This window comes from Ovis aries, chromosome 13 (assembly GCF_016772045.2).
Source record: "Ovis aries strain OAR_USU_Benz2616 breed Rambouillet chromosome 13, ARS-UI_Ramb_v3.0, whole genome shotgun sequence".
Lineage (NCBI taxonomy): Eukaryota > Metazoa > Chordata > Mammalia > Artiodactyla > Bovidae > Ovis > Ovis aries.
In genome coordinates, this window is record NC_056066.1 from 19,242,930 (window position 1) to 19,254,941 (window position 12,012).

Sequence of the window (12,012 nt, forward strand, 5' to 3'; positions counted from 1 at the left end):
TGATGCAGTGTTGTAAGCTATAATAAAATTCGATACAGGAAGCTGTGGGAGCACGTGGAATGTGGCAATTAATTTGCTTGGGGAAGGGAGACCAAGGAAGGGCTCACAGAGGAGAGGTGTCTAGGCTGGCTCTTGTGGTGGAGGAGTGGGTGTTTCAGACAGGAAACAACATTTGCAAAGACCCAAAGGTGTGAAGATATGTGGCACTTTCAAAGACTAGCCAGTAGTCTGCTCTGGCGAGGGCGAAGTGCATGGGGTAGGGAGGTGGGGGCTGGACAGGGAGCAGTAAGACGTGAGCCTAGAAAGGAAGGCTAGTGCTCCACTGTGAAGGGCTCACTGCCAGGTGCCAAGGACTCTGAACCCCTTTTGGTGAAGAATAGAGAACCTTTTGAATTATCAGAGGGGTTTTTCTTCATGGATGTAGACATCACTTAATTCTTATCTATAGGAGTTTTGCCTCTACAGGTCTGGTGACATGTTCCTTAAACCCTTTCATTTTCCCCTTAGGTGCCCAGGAAAACTACACTTCACAGCTCCCAGACAATTAGATAGAACCCCGTGACTGTCCTGGCTGATGAAACGTGGGCAAATCCAATAGACATTACTCTTAGAAACCTCACATGGAGAACTCAGACTAAAAAGATGGCAGGCTCGCTAGATGGAAGGATCGTGGGTCCCAGAATCACTGCATGGAAGGCTATCTACCACATTCCCAATCGGCTTGTTTGGAATGTAAACATTCTATGCCATTAAGCTACTGAGCATCAGAGATCGTCGATTAGCGGCTCTACTGATTCTACCGATTCACTGGTTGAGGATGTTCTCAGGGCAAAACTAGCTCCTTGCACAGATGCACCAGCCCAGTGTGTGGACAAATACTAATGGCACCAACCTGCTCTTCTCCAGAAGGACTTCCCCAACATGGCCATTGCTGGGGATTCTTTCTGACTCTCGCTTGTGGACAGTATGTGTGTGTAGCTTCCCTCATCCTTCCAGCCCTGGCTGTCCACCTCCACAAAGCCCAGCACAGAATCAGCTCCATAAAACCCGATCGCCTCTCCCCTCACTTCTGCCATCCCGTATATGTCATTCACAGTGTTGCTTGTGTTTTATGACTCCTGCCTCAAGGCCACAATTGACTTCATTTTAATTTGATTTCATCTGTATATACAGTTATTTATTTAGGGAGTGTTTGGGAGCTGCACCCTCTAATGGTTCAAAGCTCCATGCCTCTCGGGAGATAAGACTAAATGCAATTTATAGAAAATTATTTTATCAAACAAACCTGAGCCAGTTCTGAAGAAAAGGGAGTGGTAAAAAGGATGAAGAGTCAAGGATGATGAGGAGGCCGTATTTGGAATTCTAAGCCCTGCCTGTGACAGGCTTGTAACATGTGGCTTTAATCACTGGTTTCCTGCCCATGTTGTTTAACAAGGGCTGGATTCCCATTGAATCCAGACACTCAGGTTGATGATGACAAATCTTTTAGGATTTGTCCTAAAAGATTTCCTTCTCTGGGTATAAGATCCATGAATTTAAACTGTTTCCACGATTTGATACCTTGAGTTTTTATATTCTTTGGTTCTGAGTGAACATGTAGCAAAGCAATTCAGAGAGGAGCCGAGCGGTTATTGAACACACTGTGACTGGATTACCTTCATGTTTTCAATACCCCTGCATTGAGCTTTATGATCACAAGTTACAACTGGCATCAATTTAATGAATTATTTCTGGAGGAAATCCATAACACCATTTTACAAAGTTTTATTACTGCCATATTTGAGTCATCTACTAAAATTGTTTTTATTAAAGCCTGCTGACAATTTAGACAAGATGGTACAGGTAGTTCACAAATATGAGAGCTCCCAGAGGAGGCGTCTGGAGAATGATTCAGCCTCCTGAAGTCAGACCCATTAGGATCACATCTTGGCTCTTCCACTAAGGAGCCCTGGACCTCATAGTAGGCACTCAGCCTATCTGTGCCTCGGTGCCCTTCTCTATGATGAGAGCTGCAACATTCTGACCTCATGAGGCATGGAGATTGTATCATTGGCTCACAACTTCCATTTCCTTCCCTGCTCTTCCAGTTCTCCCTGTAGACCTCCTCATCCTACTGACTGGAGCTTGGCCACTCAACTGGCTAAGATGGTCCAGAAGCAGAGGAGCCATTGACCTCACCTAAGCACAGGTTTTTAGAAGTGCTGGGTATTCCCATCAGCCCTTATGTTTTGCCCATACTCTGAGACCATCAAGTCTCATGTGGTGGCTAATTCTTCAGTCTGGTTCTGGAATGAAAAGACGCATGGAGCAGAGCCAGGATGAGTCCAGCAGAGCTGCCAATGTTCAGAAATTCCAGAACTTTTAGGGTTGAAAATTGAAGCTCTCAGTTCTCACAGGCAGAAGAAAAAAAAAAAAAAAGTCTTAAGGCAAAGATTGGGCATAGATCCAACACACCCATTGTTAAGTCTACTGATTAGACTTATGTGGCCCTAGTAATTTATTTCCATTGACAAAATGTCTCTGGGAAAAGAGTGAAGGTGCAGTCATCTGAATCTTAATGAGATCAAAGTACCTTAGGAGGCATTTCTTGAGAAGTTATGGGTTTGGCTGTTGACTTACATGGAACTTCCTGGGATCAAATTGACTAAAAATGAAAGCAGTTATGTAAATAGTTATGCATGAAATATCATATGCTCATATCACATAGGAAGCTGTGTATTTGTGTATATGAGTATAAGCATTAACTATCTCTAGAAGGATAAAGTCCATTCTAAAGGAGATCAGCCCTCGGTGTTCTTTGGAAGGAATGATGCTAAAGCTGAAACTCCAGTACTTTGGCCACCTCATGCGAAGAGTTGACTCATTGGAAAAGACTCTGATGCTGGGAGGGATTGAGGGAAGGAGGAGAAGGGGACGACAGAGGATGAGATGGCTGGATGGCATCACCGACTCGATGGACGTGAGTCTGAGTGAACTCTGGGAGTTGGTGATGGACAGGGAGGCCTGGCGTGCTGCGATTCATGGGGTCACAAAGAGTCGGACACGACTGAGCAACTGAACTGAACTGAGAAGGATAAAGAAATGGGTAAAAACATGTCACCAGAGAGGGAAACTGGGTCAGGAGGGGATGAAGGCAAGCAGAGTAACTAGTCACCACGTACCCCTGAATACTTCCCAGCTCCTGCACGTGTGCATGTTCTGCCTAGCTAAAGCCATATAAATTAAGTCATTTACAACCTTTGATCCACCAAAAGTAGGTGGAGGTAGACAGCACATTGGGCTGGCACATGTGGGTTTTCTTTTGGGGTTTCCTGGAAATGGTTTAGAGTTAGTATGATAGTTGTACAAAAGTATAAATTACTGAAAACGACAGAATTGTTTACTTTTACATGGTTTAAATGGTGAATGTTATGTTTTCTCATTAAAAAACAGAACATTTTTCTTTTCATAGGAAAAAAAATTATATTTTGTTTGTTTTTCCAACCCCACCATGCAGGTTTTAGGATTTAGGTTCCCTGACCAGGAATCAAGCCTGGGCCATGGTATTGAAAGCCCTAACCACTGGACCACCAGGGAACTCCCAGTCATAGGAAAATATCTTAAACTGTATATGAAAGAACATTATGTGGTTTTAACAAATGCACAAAAAAAAGTTTACAAAAGGCAAAGATGGTGTTACTGATAGGTTGATCGTGTTAAGCAAGTGTCAGTTTATAAAGGCCTGGGAAAGAGAGATTCAAACCACTCAGAATAATTCCCTACCTACAACTCCTCTGAGTGCCTTGAGTGTCCAGTCTGCTCCTCTGTCCCACTGAGAGATCAGGTTTCATTTTTGCCTTGGAGCCATGATCCAGACCAGCGGCACAGTGCCTGCTTCATGAGAGGGTAGAGAACATACACCCTCTGTGGCACACCAATCAGACACGAGGATACCGAGTCTAACCAGAAGGAAGCCGCAGGTAGAAGTGGCTGCCCAACCTGCAAGGCCATTGCTATGGGATTCTTCAATCTCTAACTTTTCTCACTGAATATCCACTCCCACTAAGAGCGCCTTTTGCAGACTTCATTTGAAGTGAGAAAACATGTCTTGCTTTGCCTCTAATGTGTGGATTTTTCCAGCTTTCTACTAACAGATTATGATCTCCAGACCTAGGTCTGAAGGCCAGTTTACCCAAGACCCTTCACACAGTAAGGTAGTCCACAATTTGCTATTTCAAGGTATGGGGGTGGGGGGGGAGTGGGGGGGGGGGGGATGGGACAAAGAATCACAACTGCCTAGGGAGAAAAAAAAAAAGAGTTATAAGGGCACCCTCCCTCTTGAGAGTTGAATTTGATCCTTTAAGGCCAGCAATTCAATCTTTTAAAAGGCACATCTCTGTTCTAATCAATCAAGCTTTCATTTCCTACAGCAATAACCTTCCCTAGGCACTCAAGAAATCAGAAACTAGAATCTTGGACATAGAAAGTCAATACAGAATTTTCTACTGAGTCGACCTGGTCCTACAAACCTCCCCAGGATTTTGTCAGCAGGAAGTCTGATGCTCCAATATATCATGGGATGCCAACACCATCTATCAGTTCAAATCTGTCACATTAGGTAGAAAAGATGTGGTTTGCATCCAGGGCTTAAGGAATAGAGGGTCTGATAAATCTGAGAAGAATCAAAGATAAGTAATGGTCTCTGGTGTGTTTTCCAACCTCTCATCTTGGGTTTATTGTTTTGTGAAGACTATATCTGAGGTTGCTTGACTAGATATTCTGGGCCTTAGGGGTTCTGATCCAAAGCACTTAGCTAGTGGCTTTGCAGATGCTCTTAGCCAATAAAAGGACCAAACGTCATGGATGTGATCTCAGCCCTCTGCCATCTTCATTAAGCTTTTTGGGAAGTGATAGGAAGAATCATACAATCTAGGTGACCCACACACAATGCAATTTAAGGTACAAGATATTTTTAAGCGATTTTTTTTCTCCAACGTGCCACATTAGAAATTTGCTCAGGGAACATTCAAATTTCCATAAGACTGGAAAAATAATAGTGTGGGCAAACATATTCTAAGGGATGATTAGTCAATATTATATCATGTTATATCATGTCTTAACTGACTGATGTCTGGATAGTTAATGGATGTGGAGTCACATGGCAGGGCTTCAGGTTGAAGCCCCTCACCCCCACCCCCACCACAGTAGGAGGCATGTAAGAGTTGGAAGCCATTTGACTTTCTAAGCCTGCAAAACAGGGATCAGAATAGCTGGTTTGCTAGGACAGCAAAGGAAATGAAGTTCGTAACTATGTTTTGCATTCTGTAAAAGTTACATCATTGCTATATGGGCAGGTTTCAGTAGTAATAGTTCTGAGATCCTTACAGGTATGCTGCCTCTCTACATTGTATGGCAAGTTCCCAGTCTGATAAAATTCTTTTAGAAAAACACTTTATTGATGTATGATTGACGTACAAAAATTTGTACACGTTTAATATGTACCCAATTTGATGAGTTTGGAGATAAATATTAACCCATGAAACTATCACCACAATCTACAACAGAAACATCTCCAGCGGCACTGAAAGCTTCCTCCTGCCCTAATTATTTATTATTGTTTTTTTTTCTGTGTGTGTGTGTAACCTAAGCTTTACCCTCTTAGCAAAATCTCAAGTACACAACACAGTATTGTCAACTATAGGCTCTGTGCTTTAAGTAGGAATCTAAGGACTTATTCATCTGTATAACTGAAACTTTTGAATCAAATTCACAGTTGAAAATTTCTTGCCACAAGTATCCTAAAAGTTTTTTACGGCTTAGTTGGAAACTAATCTTCTTTATATGTTAACAGTATCATCATAAAACAAAGGTAATAATATTGCATTCCATGACCCTTTTAGATAAGTTCTGATCATTTCATTAGACATAAGTTATAAAAGTCACTTGTTATGATTGCATATTTAGATTTTCTTGCCACCACTTTTGGTACAATGAATACATGAAATAATTCTGAGTCAGTAGAATTGCTTAAAAATCTTGTTAGCACTTATCTTCTAGACATTTAATAGGACAAACTTCAGCAACGCCATCTCTCTGAGTTGCTCAACTACATGTAGATATGATATTTTTCCTTTGCTACCAAGTCCTCCTGCTGAGCCAACCACCATCTCGGGACCTGACCCAGGACTGCGAGCTCCAACACATCAGTGGAGGTATTCCATGCTGCAAGGCATTGGAGATGCACACAGGATGGAAAATTAATCCATCCTGTGGCCAGAGTTGGAACTGCCTAGAAATCCACCTGACTCCCTAATGACTCTGGTAAAGACAGCCTGGTGGTAGCTGTTCTTAAATGCTTGGTGTGAGCCTGGGTGCCCCAAGAATAGCTTTCATCAGGTGGGATGGGGCAGGAGACGGTCACAGTTGTTTAAAGGTTCAAACAAGCAGATCAGTCACTTAACCAGAGGCGGTGCTGAAAAATATAACTGCCAGAGAACCAGTTTGTGGTTTGCAAACAGGACAAATGGGTGTGGGCTGAAAATGTGGCATAACCACCCAGGAAGAACTGAAATTGCCAAGCAGGAGGCATAACTACACGCCCTGGTTATGACCTCTTGCCTGGCAGCTCCCAGCAACATAAGCCCATATCCGTTATCTGTAAGAAAATTAAGATATCTATCTGAAAGTAAAGAAGGGCTTATGGTGGGACTTCACCTATCAGTGCAGGTCCGAGGGCAGCAAGGCACGCCAAGGGGAGCCCTGGACACGGAAGAGACCCCAGAGCTCCTGCCCTAGCTCCGTCACTGACAAGAGCTAATCTTGCAAATGCTCTGGGCCTCAGCATCCTCATTCATGAAATGGGAATAACTGTACCAGCTGCATCTTCCTTGCAGTATCGTGTTGAGGCTCAAGCAAACGATCAAGAAGTTTCTAAGAGCTCCTGGTGTTCCCAGAAGTGTAGATCCTGAGGCGGGGCTGGGATGAGGATGAGGAAGAGTATCTGGCCTGGAGTATTCACAACAGATTTTGGAGGAACTGGGACTCAAACCTGGGAAAATAGTAAATCGCTGGACAGTATTTGCACAAGGACTTTGTTTCCGAATACAACCTCTAATTCCTCTAAGATTTCACAAGCAAGGAGGGTGTCCATGGAGAGACACAGCTGAGGTGTCTCCTGAATGATGAGGACAAATGAGCTGCACAAAAGGAGGGAAGGACAGGTGTTCCTTGTGAGAGGGGCTGCGTCAAGGCTTGGAGGGGATAGCAAGCAGTGTTATTCAAGGAGGCGTTAATCAACTGACAAAAAGCTCGAGTAGGGAATGAAACGGTGTAGGGAGGATGAGACCAGATTAAAGTAGCAGTGAAACCAGACGGAAGAGGCATTTAGGAAGAAAGAGAAAATTCCAGGAGAGTTTCAAGCAATAGTTTAAGGAAGATTAGTCTCACAAGTAATATGCAGGCTGGTTGCAGCTAAGATGGAAAAGAATATGGAAAATTATCTATTAGCCATTCGTAGCAGTGGTAGTGGAGAAAAATACAGAGATAAGAAACAACGGAAAAAACTGAAAAGTATGGATGACTAGCTGGATGTAGAGGATACCTTGGTCCACAGTGGCAGTGAAGACTGAGACCACTTTGTTTGCTCTGCTTTCTTGGACAGTGGTTTCAAGCCATTGTTCCCAGAGTATTGTGAATACAATTGACTCATTGATAAGGAAAATTTTTTCTCGCTGCCCGCAGCTTTCATCACATGGTTCTGTAAGTGGGGTTTTCTTGATTCTTTCCATTTCGATTTAACATAAACTCCTGCTGTCCACTTTTGCAATAAATGTTTATTGCTGTGTCCTTTTGTTGTTTTTTCACATTACAGGGGCACTAGAAGGAGAAGAGAGGGAGGACAGGCCCAAGACAATATGAAGACATAATTGCTAAAAAGCTCCCTAGCCTGGGAAAAGAAACAGTTATCAAAGTCCAGGATGCACAGTGCCGCATACAGCCAAAACACATTGTAATCAAAATGAAGAAAATTAAATATAAACAAGGAATACTAAAAGCAGCAAGTGAAAAGCCCAGGGAACTCCCATAAGGCTATCAGTTGATTTTTCAGCAGAAACTCTGCAGACCAAAAGGGAATGGCAATGTAAAGTGATGAAAGGGAAAAAAATCTACAACCAAAAATACTCGTATTTTTTTTAACCTGTGGAACTCGGAAGCTTGAAAGTAGACTTACTTATGTGTAGAATTCATTCTTTATCTGAATCTGTACACTATTTGTATGAATTTTAGCCACTGGGTCCTAGTGGCAAGACGCAATTCCAAAGTAGCCCACTAGATGGAAGACAATAACTACTTTCTCCCCACCCCATTCCAAATAAATCAAAGGGTGGGAAAACTAAGCTCTGTGGCTTCACACATTTGGCATCTAACCTCTTTTAAGAAAACACAGACTTTTATAGCGACATCTATCTGCACTGCGCTGAAAAAGTGAGAGAAGGATTTTCAGACTTACTGAGACCTAAGTACACTTCCCCCCACCATCACCCCTGAAGTTTTTGGTTTGACTTTGGTTTTGCCCAGGAAGGACACAGTGGAGGGAACAAATAATGAGCGTGGTCTTGATAACAGTTTGAAGAGAGAGACTATTGATTACAATACAGTATGTATTGATTGACTGGTTGATCTCTGCATGGCAGGGTTGGGGGAGTTGGGTGGGAAGGGCACAGTGGGAATTTACAGATGGAAGCCGTGGTCACAATGAATAACAGTGAGATTGTTCCCTAAAGTCACAGAGCAAAATCAGCTAAGGCTCTGTGCCACCGTCTCAGCAGAGCCCTGACGCCCCAGGGGTGAGAAACTCCAAGTTGCTTAAGGGAGGCATTTAGTTTCCCTTCCTCCTCCAGGATAGAACCGCACTTCATCAACTTAGCGGAAAGCAGCTAACAGTGGACTTCACACCTAACTCTAATATGGAATTGCTATGAAAAGTGACCCAGCGAGGATAACTGCCCTGCGCGATTCAATGCGGCAGGCAGGAGGGTAAGGACTCCCAGAACCGCAGCAGCAGCAGCAGCGGGGACGTCAGGACCCAGACCCGGACCGGGATGCGCCCCGGGAAGACGGCGGCTCCTGGCGGTAGCGAGGAGTGGTTAAGTGCAGGTAACGAAAAGGTTAAGTGCTTTCCTCGTCTCAGCTCACCTTCCACTGCGGAGGAGCTGCCAGGCCAACCGCAGGCTCCAGCTGCGCTCACGTGACTTCTTCCAGTTTTCCTACGGGAAGCACTCGCAGATCTGTGGAGTATTATTACCATATATAGAGAGAAACTGCTAGGCGAAAAACCCCGGAGAAGCCTTCGTCAGTTGCCTTAAGTAGGAGTGACCGGCCGGGGGAGGGGGCGGTTAGGAGGAAACCTGCCCTTCAGCACACATCGTTACTAACGGTGTCAGGTCTGCTGATGATTCAGAAGACAGATCAGAAAAGGGAAGTGCTGCAAATGAGCATCTAGCTGCAGGAAAGGTTATTAAGCAGCTATTAAAAATTCTGGAGAACTAATGAAAGACAGACTTTTCTCAACCTTATTTTTAAAGATAAGTTCTAACCTTCTCCCTACGTGTACTTGTTTTTTTTATTTAAACAAAACAAAAAATATTCTAAATAGAAATAATCCATTGGGTGATCTAAGACGAAATCTCTGTGACTGAAGCATTGCTGCCGGTTAAAAAATAATGCAAGTTACACATGAGGCATCCTTACTGACCAGAAATGATTATGGATGTGTAACTGCCTTGATGTTTGTGACATAATTGTTACTAACAGACTGAAAAATAGAACCACCAAGAATTTTGACCAGAATGGTATCAAAGGGAGGATGGGGACTTTTGGATGAAGGTCTGGAAAATAATTGAAAGCTTTTACATCTATTCCTAGCGTTTCCATCTTGCCAGTGTGTGCATAGCTCAAACTACCTCAGTTTTCCACTCATAAAATGGTCATAGCATCTATCTCTACATAGTTTTTAGTACTCTATTAAATTTTTCTGAGATTATGTCCATAATGCTTTCTGAACCTCTTGGAAGCAATAGAGTCTCACTTTTTAAAACTTTCCTGTCACAGCCTATTGTCATCTGATCATCAACATATAGTTTTTTATATAGTTTTGTTGATGATCAGACAATAATAAATAATGCCTGTAACTTGGGAAATTTAAACATTACTAAATAACCAGAGTAAGCCTATAGGCTTATTCTTGGATTCCATAGTATTCTATGCAAGTCAACTAGGAAAACCACTCTATAATGTTGCTAAGATTAAATAAGCAACATGACAGAGGAAACCAAATAACTACCCACTGAGAGTCTCCTCATGTAAAGTAATAATTCTGCAGATTTCCTAATGTATCCCCCCAAATAATACTTTCCCACTAAATTGATTGTCATTTCTTTAATAGATGGTAACATTCTCATCCTGGAAAAATGAAGCAGTAGAGAAATGCAAAAAGGAAAAATGTGAATATCCCCTACAGTCTTACACTCCCCAGAGACCAGAGAGATCAAAGCTATCCTACCTGACCTCTTTCTAAGGATAAACATGTACACACGCACACACACACACGGATGTGATCATAATATAGATAATGCTCTGCAAGGGACTTCCTTCACTTGATTAATTTTATATAACTTTACAGATCAATATGTATACATCGACCTCATTATTAGTACTGGCTGCAGCCATTGACTGATAGAACTGTTTATCAGTTCTTCCATCTCTGATGAAGCCTTAGGGTTCCCCTCAGTGATGTTTTCAGATTACAGAAAATGTTGCAGTGAACATCTTTAAATTCTTACATATCCGTGATCAAGTATTTCCCCTAATGGTAAATTATAATAAGAGGGATTTCTGTGTCAAAGTCAGGAGACTTTAAAAATGCTACAGTTTCGTTTCTCTCCCTTCCCTCAAAAGCACTCACATACCCACTACTGTGGACTTACAAAATATTCACAAAATTAAAGCTGAGAGTTATGTTTTATTCAGTGGGAATTTTTAGGACTTCCACCCTGGGAACATCTCAAGTAACCCTGAGAGCACTGTTCCGAGGAGGAGAGAGGGGGAGCCAGGTTATACAGAAGTAAGTTTTGCAACAAAGGGCAGGTAAATGGAACATCAAAAGATAACTGTTAATTAAAGAAAACCAGATATTCCAAGTTATGAAAGATGCAAGAGTTGGGGCTCACTGAAATAAATCACTCCTTTATATACACCTCAGCTCTCTGGGGCCAGCATCCCGTGTTTCCGCAACCCTGAGCTTCCTCAGAGCTCCCGTAGGGATGGCTGCAGTCTGATGGCTGCTAGACTGCAGGTACTCTTCTCCTTCCTGAGTGCCCTTGGGCTCACTAAGCATGGTGGCTGCAATCGCTGATGGCTGTGACATCCTTTGTTTACTCCTATGGCAGAAAATATTCCATTTCTCACCTCCTACTGAACTGTATGAGGGTCTATTTTCTGTTGCTATTTGCAGCTCAAGCCATTCTTGTTAAGTGAAGTGAAGTGAAGTCGCTCAGTCGTGTCCGACTCTTTGTGACCCCATGGACTGTAGCCCACCAGGCTCCTCCGTTCTTGGGATTCTCCAGGCAAGAATACTGGAGTGGGTTGCCATTTCCTTCTCCAGAGGATCTTCCCGACCCAGGGATCGAACCCAGGTCTCCTGCAATGCAGGCAGACTGCTTTAACCTCTGAGCCACCAGGGAAGCCCAACCAGTTTAAGTCTAAGTCTTACCAGTTTAAGCATCATGGTACTGTCATCAAAGACCCCTCGAAAGAATATCAGCTGATCCAGCCAATCAGTTTCTGTTCTCCTGGTTTTCCACAGCAGGCAGACAACAGCGGTGCCCACTTTACTGTTAGTTACATGGGTACCTAAACGTGGAGCTCTACAAAACCTCTCCCCAGAATGTGGCTTAGATATGATCTGTGGGAGATGCCTTCACTTCCCATTGCCCAAGTCTGAATGGTGGGATTTCCACTTTCCCACAGACCTCA

General features: G+C 43.1%; 1 long non-coding RNA gene across 1 annotated transcript in view; it reads right to left on the reverse strand.

Annotated features, from left to right (window-relative positions):
- LOC132657613 (uncharacterized) overlaps positions 1-9,318 on the reverse strand; it is a 50,235-nt gene extending 40,917 nt beyond the window's left edge. The window contains exon 1 of the long non-coding RNA XR_009596033.1: positions 9,175-9,318. This is a non-coding gene — a long non-coding RNA (uncharacterized LOC132657613). The remainder of the gene's footprint in view (positions 1-9,174) is intronic.
- Positions 9,319-12,012: the final 2,694 nt, after the last annotated feature.